The 11338-nt window shown below is 28.7% G+C and overlaps 1 long non-coding RNA gene across 1 annotated transcript; it reads right to left on the bottom strand.

Moving 5' to 3' along the window:
* Window positions 1-399: 399 nt before the first annotated feature.
* On the bottom strand, window positions 400-2365 carry LOC112710268 (uncharacterized). Its single transcript, XR_011865331.1, has 5 exons — window positions 2016-2365; window positions 1709-1841; window positions 1476-1592; window positions 1067-1126; window positions 400-700 (listed from the first exon to the last, which is right to left on the bottom strand). It is a non-coding gene; the product is annotated as an uncharacterized lncRNA (long non-coding RNA).
* Between the last annotated feature and the right edge of the window lie 8973 nt (window positions 2366-11338).

Here is an 11338-nt window from a genome sequence, read left to right as displayed (position 1 = left end):
GTATTTCCATCTTTTTCGTTTATAAAAGCCACATGTCATCCAACCGACAATTTTAATTTTTGGGTTAAGTAGATTATGTCTCCTTTTTTCTCATATCATAAAAGCAAACAGATATCATCCTTTATTTCAAATTGGGTCCAAAAATGTCATATCAATCTTTTCAAGATCATAAAAAGCTATATTTACCATCATTCATCATAAAAGCAATTGTATATTATCCTTTTTTAAAATTGGGTCCAAGTATATCATATCTAGATCTTTTCAAGATCATAAAAAGCTATGTTTACCATCATTCATCATAAAAGCAAACATATATAATCTTTTTTTCAAATTGGGTCCAAGTATGTGGTATCTCGATCTTTTCAAGATCATAAAAGTCATGTTTACCATCATTCATCATAAGCAAATGTATCTCCATCTTTTCAAGATCATAAAAGCCATGTTTACCATCATCCATCATAAAAGCAAACCTATATCATCTTTTTTTCAAATTGGGTCCAAGTATGTCATATCTCGATCTTTAAAAGATCATAAAAGTCATGTTTACCATCATTCATCATAAAAACAAACGTATATCATTCTTTTTTCAAATTGGATCCAAGTATGTCATATCTCGATCTTTTCAAGATTATAAAAGCCATGTTTACCATCATCCATCCTTCTCTTTTATCCGGACTTGGAACCGGCTATGTAAAAACTTCTGCAACAAAGTTTTACATAGACAGAGTTATGAATTCCATGCATACGAGGTTTCACAACATTTTAAACATTTGGGTTGTATTAACATTTCTTTTAACACGTTCAAAAGAGTCATACATGTAATCGCAGAATTCTACCATGCCATCAGATCAACTACTTTGTTTATCCCATGAATTACTTAAGTCACATTGATATCCAACATCTTTTTAATAGTTATATACTCACCCCACAATTCTTTCCAAATTCAAATGTTAAAACAAATTTTTTCGAATGAAAATTACAAGAATTTTTATGAAGATATGCAGCGGAATCGTTTTATGTAGTTAAAAGATATGCTTATAAAGTGATCATCAAAAGAATTGTTTACCCATAATTCTTAGTGAAGACTGAAATCACAGTTGCTGGAATCTGTGCTTTGATCACCAACCTTAAAACACAAATGCCAAGAAGTTACATGTAGCAGTAGTAGTGACGAAACTATACCAAATATGACTACAACATTGCTTAACCCAACATATTTTCATTTTGCAAGGTCCTATATTATAAATAAGTAAATTCACATTGCAACTACAATATTTTAAAAATATAAACAGTTTAGGATCCTTTGATGAGAGAGTTTGGCAATCAATAATACAAAAAGTAGTAGAAACTCTAAAATTGAAACTTCTTGATTCTTGAGGCATTGCCATTAAATAACTAATAATGCAGCGAAAAAGTTTCTTTTTCTTCAAAAAAATCCATTATAACGTGCAAGAAAAAGAACAAAAGAAAGATACCCTCTTCATCCTCCTTCTCGTTGATGATACGACTTGGGTTCTTAAAAAATATAACCATCAACGTCTCGATGGGGACCCATCAACAGCAAAAGCTTCTTTCCCACCATTATTCTGCTTCTGAAAACACACCAACATTTTTTGTTTCCAAAACAGTTATGAACTTGTACAATTGTGAAAGGAAAACAAAACAAAAAAGGAGAGAAACATAGAGTGATGAATGAAGAATAATTCGCCTTGAAATCCTTGAGGAAGCGAGAGAGCCGATGCATCATGCATTGTGAAAGATCAAGAACCAATGGCATCACGAAATGTAGAGAAAGAGAGAAAAAAAGAACCCTAATGGCAATGCTCTATTGTTCCTTTCACCTGCAATATAATGCAACTACGCTATGTTGTTATGTCAATGCATAAATCAAAGCGACAATGATAATGAAAATAGAAAAGAAAAGAATAATATGATGCAATTTACAGAAATTATTTTTCATATATGAAATACACATCGGTGTTTTTGCTCAATATTAGGGAGGGAGGTATGGGTACCAAGTTCAATACACGGGGGGGCATGGTGACAGGGTCTGTCAACGGCGTGGCAGTTTTCCGACAACACGCGGTGGGCGTGGAAGTTCCTTGGCAACACGCGGTGGGTGTGTTGCCTGCAAATCAAGCAGCCGTTGCAGAGATTCCCGCGCCGTCCCAAGAAGCTGCAGTAACACGGGGTGGGCATGTTGGAGGTTGTCCGCATGCAGGGGACAGCTCCTCCACCCCAGTAAGCAGTGAACACAGCTGAAACTCTCTATAAATTGAGCCCCTCATACCCATTTCATGTATTCTGTGTAGCGAGCTTTCTGTGTTAACGAGAGAAGAAATGAAGTGAGGAAGAATAATAACATATTATCAATTATTTGGATCATCTAATTTATGTAAGTTGATAATTTTATTTTTTATATATTTAAATTTTTGTAATTTTTGTTATTGTTAATATCATATGAAAGTATAGTATTGTTATTATCTTAGTATTATTATTTTTTTGTATTTTATTAATATTTTTGAATTAGATTTTTATTTGTTTAATAATATAATCATATTTTATTTTATATAAATGTAAATATATAATTTTTTAAAATTTGTTTTATTATAATAAAATTATTTTTCTGTACATTTAATAAATTATTTAAATATTAATAAATAATTTTTTATTTTTTAAAAATAAATATGCAAATATTTATTAAATATTTTAATAAATAAATATTATAATAAATATGTAAATATTTATAAAATTTGTTATTATTAAATATTGCAAAAATAAATATTTTAATAAATAAATATTATTAAATATTTTATTTATTTTCGAAAATAAAATTTTTTATATTTATTTATTCTCAAAAATAAATATAAATATTTATTTATAATATTTAAATAAATAAATATTTTTTATTTATGATTAAAAATAACAATATTTATATTGATGTAAATTAGTATTATAAATATTTATTTGTAATAATTTTTATTTATTTAAACTAATATTTTAGTGAATAAATATATTTTTGTTGAACCAGTCTAACAGGAATCTGATGGTTCGTAAATTAGATTCGCTGTAGACGTATAATTCGATGGTCGAAAACTACTTACGCTCTATAGAATTCTACAACGTTTCTAGGATTTTGGTGATAAAAGAATTTTACCCCTTATTAGCTACTCTGGTGGAAAGGTGGAGACCAAAAACTCATACCTTCGTATTGCTGGTGAGTGAGGTTACTGTGACACTGGAAGATGTCGTTCATATATTTAGCCTACCCAATGATGGAGAGCCTGTGAGCGGCTAAACAGATAGTAGTAGCAACTTCTTACAAAGCCAGAGTATCGCGATATTCGGTCGCGAATCGGTTGTCAGTAGTTATTCGAAATCTTATATAAAGCTACGGACAACCGGTTCGCGACCGAATATTGCGATGCTCTGGCTCAGTAAGAAATCGCTACTACTATCTGTCCAGCCGCTCACAGGCTTTCCATCAATGGGTAGGCCAAATATATAGCAATATCTTCCTGTGTCACAATAACCTCACCCACCGACAATACAAAGGTATGAGTTTCTGGCTTCTACCTTTCTACCAGAGCAGCTAATAAAGAGTAAAATCCTCTTATCACCCCAATCCTTAAAACATGGTAGAATTCCGTTGAGCGTAAGTAGTTTTCGACCATTAGATTTCACGTCTGCGACAGATCCAATTTACGAACTATCAGATTCTTGTTAAGTTGGTTCAACAAAAATATATTTATTCACTAAATATTAGTTTAAATAAATAAAATTTATTACAAATAAATATTTATAATACTAATTTACATCAATATAAATATTGTTATTTCTAACCATAAAATAAAAAACATTTATTTATTTAAATATTATAAATAAATATTTATACTTATTTTCAAGAATAAATAAATATAAATAATTTTTATTTTCGAAAATAAATAAAATATTAAATATTATTTATTTATTAAAATATTTAATAAATATTCACATATTTATTTTCCAAAAATAAAAATTTTATTCATTTATTTATTTATATTTAAATTATTTATTAAATGTACAGAAAAATAATTCCATTATAACAAAATAATTAAAAAAATTATATATTCACATTTATATAAAATAAAATATTATTATATTAGACAAATAAAAATATTATTCGAAAATATTAATAAAATACAAAAAAAATAATACTAAGATAATAACAATACTATTTTCATATGATACTAACAATAACAAAAATTGCAAAAATTTAAATACATAAAAAATAAAATTTATCAAGTTATATAAATTGAATGATCCAAATAATTAATAATATGTTCTTTGGTTACCGTATAATTACGTACTATTTTTTTAAATAAATATAAACTAATAATTTTTTTTGTATATTTACTCTGTTTTTTTAAACCTACTAAAGTCATTTCTTCTTCTTCCTCACTTCATTTCTTCTCTTTAATAAAAAAAAAAACTCACTACACCAGAATGCATGAAATGGATATTGAATGACTCAATTTATAGAAAACTTCAACTGTGTTTGCTGCTTACCGAGGTGGAGGAGCTGTCCCCTCCATGCAGACAGCCTCCAACACACCCACCCTGTATTGTTGTAGCTCCTTAGGAAGGCGTGGGAAGCTCTGCAGCGTCTGCTTGATTTGCAAGCAATACGCCCACCGCGTGTTGCTGAAAAATTACCACGCTGTTGACGGATGTCACCACGTCTCCCGCGTGTTGAACTTAGGGCTGGAAGTGAGTTAAGTCAGCTCATGAGCTAGCTCGAGCTCGACTCGCTAATAGCTCGATAAGCTAAGCTCGTGAGCTAGTGAGCCAAGCTTGAGCTTGGAATTGAGCTCATAAATTAAATGAGCCGAGCTTGAGCTTGGATAAGCTCAGCTCATTAGCTCGTGAGCTGACTCAATTATATATATATATATATATATATATGAAATACTACTATATAATTATATATGTTAATGATCTTAATTATTTAAAATTTCATATTTATTTTTTACATATAATTTTGATGTAGGACATAAATAAAAAATGTATAATTTATTGATAGATAACAATATATAAAATTGATCTTTTTAAATATTTTTTAAAATATATAAGTTATAATTTATTGATATAGAATTATAGATTATGTATTTATGTTTCTATTATTTGAGCCAGCTCGTGAGCTCGAGCTAGCTCGTGAGCTTTCGGTGAGCCGAGTTTGAGCTTAAGAAATAGGCTCGATTGTTAATGAGCCGAGTCGTGAGCCAAGCTCGATTTTTGTGAGCCGAGCTTGAGCTTGGTCTAGCTCGGCTCAGCTCGGCTCACTTCCAGCCCTAGTTGAACTTAACACCCACAAAGCGACAAAACATCTCCCTCTCCAATATTGAGCAAAAACACCAATACGAATTTCATATGAAAAATAATTTCTATCATTTATTTTTCTTGTTTTTCTTTTGTATTAGTCTAATCATTGAGAATATTATAAACTATAACAATAATTATATATATTTATTTAAATTTCTCATATTGACCGATGCACAGCTTTCATCATTTTAGTTCTTCAAATCCAAAATTCACTATATTGGTCTCCAACTCTGGATACCATACTGATCTTTGGATCTTTTCTAGCACTAAGTGGCGAATAAAGTGCTGAGCTCACTCTGACTTGCCATGCTGGCACATGGTTAAACAACTTCGTTTTACTTGTTTGAGTGCAAAACAAAATGACGTAATTTATCCTTGTGTCTATCATAGCAAGTAAGAACTAGCTAAGTATTCCGGTCATTGACTCGACGCCAGAAAGGGTCTAAGGATCAAAATGGTGCCTGTACCAAAATCTCAGGAATCAATATAGTGAATTTTAAATCTGAAAGACTAAAATCATACGAAATGACAACTAATAATAACCAAGAATATAAGAATTAAAATAGAAAAAGATGAATTGAAATTAAAAATAGAAAATAAAAAATAAAAGAATAAGTTGAAATTGAATAAAAAGAGAATCAGTCTATTTTTTATCCAATTTCCTGATGCAACAAGAAAATGACTCCTCAACCTAACTTGTCCACACCATAATTTGGAAATTGAATCGAAGAGACTCACTCAACTTCACTTGTTCACATCATAGTTTCATCACAAATTTAAAAGGGGAGTTTCCAAATCCCTAATCACTGAATATGATGACTACAATAATTTAGAAGATATTTATAACCTCTTATTAGGTTAAAATAATAAAAATTCTAAACCCACTAACATAAAATCTAACCTAGTACTAAATAAATAAAAATCGAAATATATCAAATTAAATTGAATATTCTAAAAATAAAAACTAATAATTTTTAAATAATACTTAAACTCTCCATATTACGAATATTTAAAATACGTATTAAAAATGATAAAATCAGTTAATCTTAATGACTATTATAAAAATTTAGTCAATGAATTGACATTATATCATTCAATCACATTCATTTATTTAAATAATTAGTTATAAAATTAACATAAAAAATAATTATTTTTATTGACGTAATATTAAATAATTGAAAACAAGCACGAGTAAAATTGCTTACATCAAAATTAAATTCAATGTTAAAAGCAATTAGATTTGGATTTCTGTCATTTTGTATACTCACGTTATAAAAATATTTTAAGCAAATATCCAGTCATGTATGGAAATGATAGGTAATAGTTTCGATTAAATTACTTGAATAATGATTTGATTTACACGTTATCCATTGACGTTTTCATGAACTTAACAAAAACAAGTACGTATATCATTGATATTTGGGTAAGCAACTATCAACATAAAAGTCTCGGAGATTTTGGAATTCGGTTAAGTTTATTGATGTTTATAATTCAATTACTCTGTCTAAAATTAAAGGTGCGTAATAATTAAAATTTTTAATTTAATTTGTTTAAAAATGAGAAAAGATAAAAAAAATAATAATTCAAAAAATAATTAAAGGAGAAATGAGAGAAAAAAAAAGTAGATTAGGATGAATAAAAAAATAATATAAAAAGAAAAAAAAAGAAAGAGAAGTTAAAGAGAAGGAAAAAGGGACGGTGAAAAATGAAAAAAAAAAACTGAAAAACAAAGAAAATGAGATGAGATTATTTTTATTATATATATAGACATCATCAAAAAATTTACCCATTATTTGTAAAAGCATATCTATCATGTTCTATAATTTTTTTTTTTGGTTCATCTTCATGCTTTATAAATGAATACACTTCTAGAGAGCCTTAATTTAATTTTATATTGGTGAAAATTCAGGTGAAGTTAACTACACGTGAAGTTGATACCTGAGAGATAAAAATTTAGTCAAATCAGTCAAATTATCTAACAGCTCTCAGGTATCAACTTCACGTAAAGTCGACTGCACCTGAGTTTCCACCTTCTATATTATATAAATTTAGATTAACTGAATCTTGTTAGAACTTAGAATTGTTTAAATGTTATTATTTTAAGATTATCTAGGTTAAATTATCAAAAATAAAATTGAAAAATAAAAGTATATTTTGATCTTTGAGTATAATTATTGAAAAACTCATTAAATTTTAGATTTCATTAATCATTTTCACTTGATAGCTAGGTATACATCATACGTGTTAACAAAACAAATATATGTATAACATACACGAAACTAATTAAAAGATTAATTGTTTCTACCGAACCCGATCGTTAAAAAAAAAAAAAAAAATCCAAGTCAGCATCATTTGGAGATTCAGACGTATCAACATTTTTCTATAAATATCACCACATCACAGGTAATTGATCATTTTGTTCTAACTACACTTTACTAAAATGCCTGTTAATTGACATCGAAGTCCTTAGCAGTAATAAAAATAATGGTTAATATATTTATTGATATTAGATATTAATTTTAATTATCCAATTTTTGATAAATATTTTTTTAATAATTACAAAAAATATATAATTATCATAATAATATATAATAATAATAATGACAAATATATAATTATTTTAAAATTTAAATAAAATATGGTGTGTAATATGTATTGTTATTAAAAATTTGTTATAAAAAATTAATTTTATTATAACGAGACACTTTTTAATTCTTGAGATTATTTTTAAATTATAAAATTTTAAAATATAAAATAATTTTTGTAATTATATAAAATTTAATGCCATGTGATAATTGTGTTTGTCATTTATCATTGTCATAATTGTGTTTGTCATTTATCATTAATATTTTGTCAGAATTTTTTGTCAACAAAAAGAGAATCAATTTACTGTTAGATTATTTTTCTCAAACTTAATAGTTTTTTAAAATTAATTTGTTTGTATCAAAATTTTTAGAATATGTATTTTTTTCCAGTAAGATAACAATTAGAATCTTGAGAATTTTGATTTTAAATTAAATAATTTTTGAAAAAAAAATATCAAGTAGGTTCTCCACCATAATAAATAGTGAATATATATATTATTTTGTCAACAGATAGTGTAAAATGAAATAGAGTTGTCATGTGTTTTGTTATTTATAATGATGTGTGTTCTGTTTTATTACATGAGCATAAAAACATCTAATTTTAGACAATAAATTATTTATTATTTTTTAAATTTTTATACTAATATTTATTAATTACTCTTTATTTATTATGAATATTATTAAAAGAGGTGAAATTTTACTCCAAAAATTATTATGTGTATATAACGATCTTTTATAAATATATTACAGTAAAAATATATATAAGTTTCCCTGTTAAATATTTCACAATAAATTAATAGAATAAGATCATATATTTACTATTTTTTATTGTTGAGGATCAAATTAATATTTTAAAAAAATTAATTAATATGAAATTAAAATTTTTATGAACCTAATTGTCATATATATATATATATATATATATATATATATATATATATATTAATTTGTGGTGAATCTTACCATCATTGAAGTGCAATAATGCACCAAAAGAGAAGTCTACTCTTGTGCGTCCCTCGTGGTTCACGTGAACGTACTACATGTGTCTTTCTATTAAAAAAAATAAAGGTGAAATACTATTTTAGTTTCTAACCTTTAAATAAACTTTTAATTTAATTTTTAATATTTTAAATATTATATTTTTATTCAAAAAAATGTTAAATAAGTTCAGTGATTCTAACATTATATTTGACATTAATAATTAACAGAATAAATAATATAATTGTTAATAACATTACTAATTAAGTGATACTTTTAAATATATGTTAAAAAAATATAATCAAAATTTTTTTTATGAGTAAAGGGGCATAAAGTCCAAGAAACAGAGAAATTACATAGAAATCATTCTAGCAAATTTAATTCCAGATGCATCTGTCATAAGCGTCGCAGAGAGAAACGCCAGAGGAAAAGAGAAACACATAAATCCAATCTGACAGAGGTGAGCCTTCTTAGCCAACAGATCTGCACAAAAATTCCTTTCTCTGTAGACATAAGAGACACAAACATCCCATGGATGAGCAAGAAACAGCTTGATGGCACGCAATAGGGGAGTTCCTGCAATTCTAGAGGGAGCCATGTTCTGAACAAAATTGGAAGCACAGAGGAAGTCCGTCTCAACCAGGAGCTTCCCAATGCCTAGCTCACGAGCCAGCTTAATCCCTGCGTACAGGCCCCATAATTCAGCCAAGGTGATAGAGCAATTCCCCAAATTCATCATGAACCCTGCAATCATTCTGCCCTGACAGTCTCTAATCAGACCACAACAACTCGCCATGCTTGCTGAGGCATAACAGAGCTATCGACGTTCAGTTTAAACTAGGGGTGTAATCGGTTCGGTTTGGTTCGGTTTTGGACTGAAAACCAACCGAACCGACCTGATCGGTTGAACGTTAATATCAACCATTCGGTTGGCTGCTTTCTGGACAACCGAACCGAACCGAACCGAACCAACAGCGATTTGGTTCGGTCGGTTTTTTCGATTTTTTTATACCTAATAAACAGAATTTAAAATATCATAAAATAAAGTTTAAAACCTTCAATAAATCAGAATAACAATAGTATATCACATTCAAATCCAGTACAAATTCAACTTAATTAAATATAAAACAAAAGCAATTAAAAATGTCTAACAAAACAACAAAAATAAACACACTTTAAAACAAATAAAAACCAAACAGCCAATCAACCACCATGCTTAATCTGAATCCACACCAGACTCATCCTCATCTTCTCCGGTTGGTGCAATTTCTACAAAAATAAAACAAGAAAATCAATATAGATTATAAATATAATATAGATTATAGATTATAAACATAAACCATGAAAGGAACTACAAATTTCTTTTTTGCATACCTAATTCAAGTTTCTCAAACTCTTCAATAAGCTCCTCAAAATTAGTTGTCATTGGAGAAGCACGAAGCCAATTTTGTGTGCATATCAATGCCTCAACTGTCTTTGGAGTTAAAGAACTCCTATAGTTGTTAAGCACTCTTTCACCAGTGCTAAAAGCTGATTCTGAAGCAACAGTTGAGACCGGCATTGCTAAGACATCTCTAACTATTTGGGATAAGATAGGATACTTGCTAGAATTTACCTTCCACCAATTCAATATGTCAAAAGTATTTTGATCACCAGGCTTCTCTAAACCATCCATCAAATACAAATCCACCTCATTCTTGTTGATGATCTCATGAAAATGCACCTCCTTAAAAAAATCACCAGCCATGTCGCCATCAGGTACTCCCACATCTGATGCACCATCCATTGTTGTTGAAGTAAAAGATCTTCCCCCATTATTTGCATTCATATAGCATTCAAACATCTTGGAGAAGGTTTCTTTCACTTTTGCACCCAAAAAATCAGCATCATCCTTATCATATAGCTTTTCAAAGCTAAAGTTGACAAACTTCAACTTGTATCTAGGATCAAGAATCACAGCAACAAAAATCATCATGTTGATATTTTTAATGTTACCCAGTACTTGTCATACTTAAGCTTCATCCTCTCAGCCATACTCCCAAGTAATGGATCTCGACTACCACAAGAAGCTTTGAACACACGCAAAATCTTACAAAACTCATGAAAATATTGAGAAGAAGTCACAAGCAAACTACCAGACACACTCTTTGTAACATCATGAAAAATTTTCAAGAATTCCATAAAGTGTTTTGCATTGTCCCAATCAATATTCCTCAGAATACCACATTGCATTAGAGCATATTCTGTATCTCTCTCCCCTAACCTCTTGAACGCCTTTTGAAACTTCAAACCACTTTCAAGCATGGTGTATGTAGAGTTCCATCTAGTGGGAACATCGAGTTGGACAGTACACTTGTCTTGTATCCTAGCTTCCTTAATGAAATTTTTGAACCTATTCATACGACTAGGGGAAG

The sequence above is a fragment of the Arachis hypogaea genome, chromosome 9, assembly GCF_003086295.3.
Source record: "Arachis hypogaea cultivar Tifrunner chromosome 9, arahy.Tifrunner.gnm2.J5K5, whole genome shotgun sequence".
In the NCBI taxonomy this organism is placed as follows: Eukaryota; Viridiplantae; Streptophyta; class Magnoliopsida; order Fabales; family Fabaceae; genus Arachis; species Arachis hypogaea.
This window is presented reverse-complemented; position numbering and strand designations above follow the sequence as displayed.